At 38.2% G+C, this 9,613-nt stretch overlaps 1 long non-coding RNA gene across 1 annotated transcript in view; it reads right to left on the bottom strand.

The window, feature by feature from the left end:
• Positions 1-9,295, bottom strand: part of LOC104495258 — a 28,564-nt gene extending 19,269 nt beyond the window's left edge. Inside the window, exon 1 of the long non-coding RNA XR_727808.1 lies at positions 8,997-9,295. This is a non-coding gene — a long non-coding RNA (uncharacterized LOC104495258). The remainder of the gene's footprint in view (positions 1-8,996) is intronic.
• Positions 9,296-9,613: the final 318 nt, after the last annotated feature.

Below are 9,613 nucleotides of genomic sequence, written 5' to 3'. Positions count from 1 at the left end.
ACAGCCAAGCAGAGCAGTGAGCTCTGCTCAGCCTCATTGCTATCCATGTGTCCTTCAGGACCTGAGTTGCACACGTGCTGTAACAGATCCAAAGCATTTCCTTTAAGTTCGCTGTCCTGCACAAGCATAAATTGATGTATTTAGGGTATTCTAGGTTATATGAAAAATCAGCAGCCTTGAGTATTTGTGCTGTATAACCCTATCAGTAAGCTAAAAGGAAAAGGTCCAAATCCTGAGAGTGTTAAGTCAGTCAAGATACATCAGCAAACACTGTCTGCAAGTGCAGACAATGTTTGGCATGTATCTTAAACCGTCAGAAGGAGTAGCCAGTGAGCAATGCAGTACTTGACCTGTCAGCATGATACAAATCATTTACATAGCTTTTTACAAATGTTAACAGATTAATCCTCACCTTGGGACGCACAAGCAAGGTTCAGTATCCCTGACAAACAGATTTGGAAGCTGACTCACACAGTGGTTGTAACCTGATTTCCAGGAGAACCCAGCATCTTTGTGTCTTATAAAAGCAGAGAAGGGGATACCTTCATACCTCCAGACCAGGAGAAAAAGAAATGTGAAGCAGATAGCCACTTTGGCAGGTGCAGCCACTTGTATCTGTGGGGAACTGGGTCTATGAGGACTTTCTTAAGTGCTGATTTCCTGGCTCCAGATGTGACAACCCCAAGTAGGATGGTAGCTTTCACCCCAGCATAGAGGACACAGATGCATTCATGTGCAAAGCACTGCATTTCACACCCAAAGTGTAAAGCAAACCGAGCAGCTGAAGTGGAAAAGTTCTACCTGCTTGCAATTTTCTTACCCAGACAGCTGTCCAAAGCATCTCAGCTCATTTCAGTGGGATCTGCTTCTAAAAGCACATGGATAAAAGTTGAATACTGTGCACAAGATCTGGGCTCTGTGTTGAGGAGCAGGGAGGGTCTGTGAGGGATATGGCTCACAAGATCATACTGAGAGAGCCCATGGAACAAGAGACAACATGGGACATGGGTGTAGCCCATGAAGCCATGCTGGCTGTTTTATTTAGTTACCTGGGAGGCATCATTTGTGCACACACAAATCATTTATGCAGCTGAGGGTTCTGTCCTTAGCAGTATCACTGAGGGCTGAGGACTTGTTCATAAACCAAAAGGGATTGGCACATCAGGTCCCTGGAGAAGGACAGGGAGTGATCCCACAGCTGTGTCTCTTTGCAAGAGGGGCATACATGTACACACCGAAGGGGTGAGTGACTCAGTTCATACACGCTTGCAGTGGACAGATGTACTCAGATGCACTGTCACGGGGGTTAGCGATGTGTGTGCATGTGAACCTGCAAAAACACTAAACGGGTCAAGAAAAGATGTGTCTGAAAATGCATCTGCTACAGATATGTGGGCAAGGAGGACATGCCACCGGATTCTTAGGATATATAGTTATCACTTGGTAGAGTGTTTGGGATTTATCCCTAAAAAACTGTGATGTCGGGAAGGTGTCTTCTCTTTTATGAAGGAAATTGCCTATTGATCCTGTCTGTTTGCGTGATACACTGCACTGCTCCCACGCATAACCTGCAGGCTACCAGAACGGTTGTTTCTCTCTTCATGCACAACTTAACTTTTGCAGTGAGAGGCTGCACCTCCATGTGAGGCTCCAGAGAAGGGCTGGGTAGGAACAGGTTGTGAGGTAGGAAGGACTAGTGTTTTTGATGTCAAAATCCTGTGATACCCATTTAGTGCTCCTCTTTGTGTACTCATAAATCTACTGAAAGCCAGATGAGACAGAACAAACAAATTCAGAGACAGATTCAGCAAAACTATTGTAGAATTCTCTCTTTAACATTAGGTATGGTCTACTTTCTGTTTTTCAAAGGAATATAAGGCTTTAGCGATGCTTTTGATCTATCTTTTCTTGCAAAATAGTGCAGATGTGACTTGTGGGTTTTTTACTAGCTTACTAAAGTTAAGTGAGGAGGACTGGGGTTTTGTTGTGGTGAGCATGAACAGATGGAGCAGATGCTCTGTGGGCCCTTCTGCATTAAACATCCATTGCGTGGTTTTCAGGGTGGGGAAAGCAACTAGACCCAAAGATACCAGTGATCCCTTACAATTCCATTAGTAAGTACATGAGATACAGATTTTGAAGTATAACAATAAGGAGGAAAAGTAACAGACCAACCGTTCCTCAATCAGCTCTGATGTGCTAGTGATATTAAAACCATATTACAAGGTACATTATTTGCACACTCGGGATGTTCCCAGTGACATGACACATTGAAACACTCTAAGCACACTTGTCACACATTTTCATAGAAGTGTTTTGAGAATGCATCTATCTGTCAAGCTCCAGAGCACTTTGATGCAACACAAAACATTTGCTATGGAACAACATCACAGGAACCCATAACAAATGGATATGACATCAGTGAAATGGATGCTTCCTCCGTTGTTTTCTAGCTTTGACTGATACAGATAGAGAACAAGTACAATGTTCAGCAGAACAGAAATAATCCTATCTTAGGGACCACTGTGCTCATCCATTACAAGCCACTTTCAAGAATGCTTTAAAAACCCTTTCGAAATCCTACATTGACCTGCTAAGTATTTTGTACTGCTTCTATATTCAGTGAAAAGTTACATTTGCTGTGAATACCCAAGCAAAAACCTTTCAACCAGTTTTTGGTTTAAGCACAAAGTAAAAAAGAAATTCCAACACCACACAGGTCACAACTCTTAATGAGCATTCTCGCCATTTGCTTTCCCCTCCAAAAAGTTAAATGGTTTTGTTTTCAAGCATCACACTTGTCCTCCTTAAAGGAAAGTTTCTGGTACTCTTACAGTTCAGTAATATCTCACTTTACAGACAGCGTTGTTAGGTTTTAGGATGTGTCAAAGTCAAGTCCTAATTTTTCTCATCAAATATACCAGAGTTTCACATGGAGGAGCAAGTGTTGTTTTTCAATATCTAAAGACATATGCATAAAATAAGTCCCAAATTTTCAGAAGTCAGAAGTGAAGAATACGCACTGCGTTAATATCCTTATTGGATAGGCAATAAAATATTAAGGCACCACATTGTTTTCTACTCATAGCACTCTCTTCTGTTTAGCTTGGTTGAAAACTGGAACAGGCATTCCTCCACTCTGTTTTCTCCTAAAAAGCTGTACTAGATGCCCTTTAACCTTCTTGAAATATCATTTTTATCACAGCTTACTGATCTCTTTGGCTTACCAGCTTTTCTCCAGGTCTTTTCTTTCTGAGGCTTTTACTATGAATGAAATTCTTTATGTCCATGGACTTCAGTGGTTCTCAGTCTACTAAAAACCGCTTTACCTCTCAAAGTGTAATGATTATCCTACTATAATCATTAGATTTGTTTTCCTTATCTATTAATGTTGTAGAAAATATAAAAAAATTATAAATCCCATGCTCAGTTTCTCAAAGGTATTTGGATCCCTTAGCCCCTCTGCTTTCAAAAACAACTAGGAGCTGTATGATATGTTAAGTTCTTAAACACCAGCATGTGTCTGAACTCAAATACTTTTATGTACTCTAATATCCAAGGTTCCATGAAAGTGTTGCCAGTTAAACTGGTAAAGCCTTTCAGAACCTCTTTCATTATATTTACAGGTAATATTGGGTCTAGTTTAGGATAAAGGGCTAAGGTAGGCTGGGGACAACCCTGTGCACCATCGCTGCTGATGAAAATAGAGTGCAGGTGCCCTGAGCTCTGTGCACTGGAGAACAGCATTTTGAAGCAAGTTATGTAATTGCTTACTGTAATGGATTATGTATTGACTAAGGTATTCCTTTCTAACCCTTTTCCATTGTAAACCAGTAAAAAGTTCATGTCAGGAAAAGCAAAACAGTGTACTTGATGCAGTAGGATGCATTTTAAATTATCTTAACATTTCTCAGGAATAAAAAATCACAAATGAGGTGAGGTTTCCAGTGGAATTACTGCTTTTAATCTGACTTTTCTACATTAATATGTCATTGAGTAAGTATGGTACCTGTCAACATCCAGAGGTGTGTCACACCTGGAGCTGTATAAATAAGCCAGGCATACCCCATAAGCTTATGGGATATTCTGATGCAGAACTCATTCCAAAACTGTGGGACATTTGGAAAACCTTTTCTTCCTTCTCAACAAAATTTTCAAACGTACACAATTTTGCTAGGTTTGTATTAAGACGCAAAGGCAGTTTTTTCCCCCAACTTCAGACGTAATTTTAGCAGCTAAATCCTTTTTATACAAACTGCCTTTCCTTTTTTCATAAAGAGGATAAAAAGCTGAAAGGTTACGTTAGACAGAGGAGGCATATCGGGGTTAATAAGAATCACTGTAAGGTACCATATTCTCTGTGTCATCTTTTTGTCCACAAGTGCTGGATTCATAATGACCTGTGTGAATTCTAGACAGCAAGTCATCAGTCTTTTTATGCTTTAACTGTGTTTGTGATGAAATTTGATTAATTTACCAAGAAACCATAACACCATTACATACCCCCACCACTATCCCTAAACACTGTCAGCAAAAACAGATACACATGTATGTCCCTCAAAACCTCTACGGCATGTCTAGGATATTTCTATTCAGTAATTTTCTGTTTAATCTAGGATATACTTCTGCTGTGTAGTAAAGCAATTACATAATTACTGGTTACATTCAAACAGAATGGCTCAGGAGAAAAGAGAGAATTTTTAGGACAACTGTGTCAGACTGGAAAGGAAGTACGCTTCAATAATTCCCTTTCACATTTGATACTTCAACTAATATTAACTTAAAAGTCCAAATGCAAGTCATTAAGCAAAAAAATGAACAAAATGAAGAGCAACCTTGCAGGGACAGTGATGAACTGAGAATAAGGACATTTGGGTTCAAATCCGAACTCTTCCCTTGCCAGTATAGCTTTGGGCATTTTCTTTGTTCCTCAGTTCCTTATCTATTTAATAAGGATATTAATACTCGATTAATTCTACTTCTTGCCTGCATGCCTTTTGAAGGCCTCTTGAGGGTTTTTGTAGTAGAAACTACCTCTTCTGGTATCTTTAAACTCTCAGCAAAATGGAGGCCTGCATTTTGTTGAAGACACAAGCAGAATTAAAGTAGGGAATCTCAATCAGAGCTTATGTCTACCATGGACCTGGTAAGAACCGTTGTTCAGTGTCAGTAATATGGGGCTATACAATATATACTGATCAAAATGGCCCTTCAGAGAGTTTCTAATTAAAGAACTGACCTGGGAGAGCAAATAAGTATTGGGACAGCTATAACAGATCTAGTTAAAAAAAAATACAACAAAACATTACCTTTAAAAAAAAAAAAAAGTTTTGCAAATTTTCACTGAGAAAAACAGATAAACAGCTATCAGTACAATTTCTTGTAACAAATGAAAATCTGATTAAAAATGCTAACATAAAATGTTGTATCATTTCGAAATCAGTATTTCTGTACATAGGGATTTTTAGATCTTTTCCTTTTTAAAAAACCCTACACCTTTTCAGTTTTTTATTCTGGTTTATGAAAAACACAGATGCTGATCTGCTGAAATTTCTTGTCAGATAAATATTCTTTGTGCGGCTATTTATGTTTAAACAACAAAACTTTAAGACTCATTTGGTTTTGTTTTGGTGGTTTTTGCGTGCCTTTCAAAAATCAGGTTTTTGCTGCTGAATCAAGACAGCTCAAGGCATTCCAAGGAGAGGAACTGCTTGTGTGTTGTATTATTAAAGTACATTTTCCTTGAATAGAATTAGTTGCTGCAAGTACGGAAAGTATTTCCACTGTTCAATATGTTTTCTCTGATAATGAAGATGGCTCGAGCTCTAATTCACATAGTTTATTTAAAGAAACAGTTCAATGGACTGAAATTAAATACATGTGTTTTCGGCACCAGACCTTTATTGAATACTGTCTTAAAAGAAAAGGAAATTACTAATTTTACTTGCTTTAGAACTGACCGAGAAAGCCAAATATGGCTGTTGTGCAAACATTAAAAGTAAACAATTAAAAATGTCACTAAAGAAAGCGTCCTAAGTCACAGTAAATCACTGACAGAAATGTCTGCTAAAGACGACTAGAATCCTGCATTGTGCAAAACCTTCTCTCTCAAAATCACATACTCTTTGGAAAATAGTCCACTGTTCTTGCTATGTATGTGTTGCTATTATAGGGATAAAACAAATAAACAAAGCTCTAGCTGCATTAGTGTACAGGATCATTTTAGAGGTTGCTATGCTTGCTTTTCTAATATTTTTTCTTTCCTCCATAATGCATAATCTAGCACAAAAAAATTTCCCTATGCACTGTAATCTGAAAACGATTGTTCTTTATAAATTAAAATGGAGGAAATATAACCTTTTATGCAATACATATCCTAATAATAGAGACATTTATAAACATGCAAATTTGCACAGAGAAAGAAAATCCAGATGCTTTTATGCTTCCTATTTCAATATATATCTCTATTCTGTAGGAGTTTTACTGTAATTATGTCCTCATATTGTGTTTCTGTATCATAAATATAAAAAAGTTCCTGAACCAACTAAAGAGATAAAAATAATGTACTAAAAATAAACAAATTTGATGTAGTAGAAAGCTTGGTAAGTATCCTTGGAGCTAATAATAGTGAGTACTTTTATAAGATAAGTGATATTTTAAAGGAATTAGTTCCTTTTTTTTTATGAGTTACCAGAATAATCTACAATACCTAGTAGCAATGTTAATACTGCCACTGAAATAAATGAGGCAATGAATGATTCCAAAAAGAACACACTTCTTTCAGATTTGGAGACCACCAATAAAAGTAAACTTCTACATACTCTGGTAATTCTTCACTAACAATGTATCTGTACAGTTGCATGATCTTTAAGAATGTAATTAACCTATTTTTCTTGTCCTAATTACAAGGCAAAAGGATTCACGTGGGTAAAAGGAAAAATGATTTTGTTTAGCAGGGAAATAGAAATTATGCCCGAAGCCTAATAAATCTGTTGCCATGGCAATCAAAGAGCCCAGTCTTATAAAACCTTTCATAATTTATTCACATGAGTAGTTCTTACTCATACGAGTTGTCCCATTGATTGAAATAGAACTGCTGATGGGAGGAGAGATTTGCAATGAGAAACTTGAATTTAGGATGCAGTCCTTGCCCGCATCAAGAGCTGAGGGGATTAATTCCACAATTCTTCAGCAGTGAAGACTGGAAGATGACATTTATGGGTTGTGTTGTCCTTCCCCAGTTTTCCTTATTGGCTCTCATACTAGTCACACGTTTTAGATGGTAAAATACACCAAAAAATCTACCTCAATGCACATGTTTGCATATTTTGAACATATGCATGCATATGTTCAAACATACTTACTCCTAAAATCAAGACTGAAAATATAATTGAAAACTTGTCTCACTACAGAAATGTGTTTGTATCATCTCTGTTTCCTCCTGCTGCAGTGATGTGAAAAAGCTACATTACCATTCTCTCTCTAAAAACTGTCTGTCTTACAGAGTCCATCGTCATACAAGGAGGGGATATATTGGGAACTACCACAACATTTCATCTTTTACATAGGATTTAAGCTCTGATTCTTGTTCATAAGTCTTAGTGTGTCGGGCCTAGCCTTTTTGCTTTGGCTCTTTGCATCCCTCTCACCTTCAAAACCTGCTACGAGGAACCTGTCAACTCTACACCCATGGACAACCCATGACAACTGCCATGCAAACCCCCTCCTGGTCTGCTTCTAACTCCATCAAAAGCAGTGGGATTTGCGAAGGATTACTCTCAGAGTAGAGAGAGACCCTTAACACAGTTTGCTTCTCAAGAGGCACTCAACTTTCCCTCTTCCAAACTCGGCAATCAGCCAGAATGCATGAGAAAAAATACATATTTTACATCACCACTCTTTCATCATTTAGTTCTACCCTAATTTCTGAAACACTGATCTGAGTAAACCAGTCTTTCTGGAAAACGAACTTGTTCTTCCAGCTCAGTACACTCACTATATAATTCCTGATCTGCCTGGCAATCTCCTGATAAAGACCCTAACTTTTAAGTCATGTAAGTCATGTAGTTAGTTAATAACATCACCTTGCACTCCTCCAGCACCTTTCATCCAGGAAGATGAAAGCACATTACAGCTGCTAATGAAAAATACCTCGCAACATCCACTGAAGCCATTTATAATAATTCTCAACACCCTGCTAATACATGACAAAAATTACTTGATACGAGAACATCTCGTACTGGGTTTGCTTATTTTATGACTTGGGTCACCAAGAGAACATTGCCATAATTCACAGTGGTCATTTTTTGGCTTTCTGATGTGCGTAAAACGCCCTGCCTCCCACTGTATCTAAAACACAGCATCCAAGTCTGCATTTGATATTTGTTTCCCATGGGAATAAAAATCAGGTAAACCTTTTGTATTTGCAGATTTTTGCATTCAAAACCCTTCTGTAGCTTTTATTCACTCAGATAATACTTATTCAGAACTACTCTGATTTCCAAATCCTGTATACAGGATTTCTTTTACCTTGTATTTTGCCTTCTAGTGGTTGGTGCACAACTGAGGTGCAGGGAAGGTATAGCACCGTGACCCCAGAGAGACAGACAGAGCAAGAGAAAGAGGCAGGAGGAGGGGAATGGAGGGAGGGGGGAAAAAAGAGAGAAGTGTCAAAGCAAATTCTTAAGCATCCTCTTTAGCATGGAAATATGTACAATACAGCTATTGATGTTCCAGTCCAAGTGCAAATGACAGCACAGGTGTGCACAAACACACACACGCACATACGCTGTCACAAAGCAAGGGAGAAAGGCAGAAATGATCTTACAAAGCTGCTGCAGTAATCAGGACACTTGCTCCTGGAAACAACCATACAAAAAATATTCTTTTGTTAGCTTTCTACATTTCTTCAAATTTCATTTGATAATTGCTATTATTTTTACCTCTCACTGTAACAGAAATACGATTATTATTAAAAGGAAGGAAAAAGGCCTTACCATGCAGTGCATCAGGAAGAGATGAGAAGCACAGAGCATGCTGCAGAGATTAAGCTCAGCATGGCATTCAGACATCCTTTGGAATTGAAGAAAATTGTCCAACCCATTCTTCCTAACAAAGTGGACAAGTTTTCTCTAGGCTTGAATTTTTCACCAGAAGTCAGATCCTTACGGTGCATTATATTTTCTTCTTCACGAGATATATTTCCTCCAGTTAAGTTTCAGCTTTGCAATGCCATTTCCAATCAGCTCTAAGAAGTTCTTCATTCCAATATTCGTGGTGTCATCAGAGGGACTCCAAAGAAAATCAAAGAAAGAAAGAAAAAAAGAAAATAATACCTTACCGAAGCCCTGAAATTGCTATGCAGAAAAGAAGAAAAAAAAGAACAAACCCCACAACAACCCCCCCATTTATTCTGTTATCTGTGTGTTTCTCAACCATCAGTACTACCTCTTTGGTCTTATACGTGCAGTGCTGATTACTTGTAATAAAAGAAGAGGCAAAAACTTTCCCAATTCCCACATGATGCATTTTCATTACTGCTGCTCAACTGTGCACTACCAAACAACCCTTTTCATCCTGAGGAATCTTTAAAACCACCTGACAGAAACATCAG

The sequence above is a fragment of the Buceros rhinoceros genome, unplaced genomic scaffold, assembly GCF_000710305.1.
Source record: "Buceros rhinoceros silvestris isolate BGI_N320 unplaced genomic scaffold, ASM71030v1 scaffold9770, whole genome shotgun sequence".
NCBI lineage: Eukaryota > Metazoa > Chordata > Aves > Bucerotiformes > Bucerotidae > Buceros > Buceros rhinoceros.
Note: the sequence above shows the minus strand (reverse complement) of the source record. Positions and strands in the feature narration are given on the sequence as shown.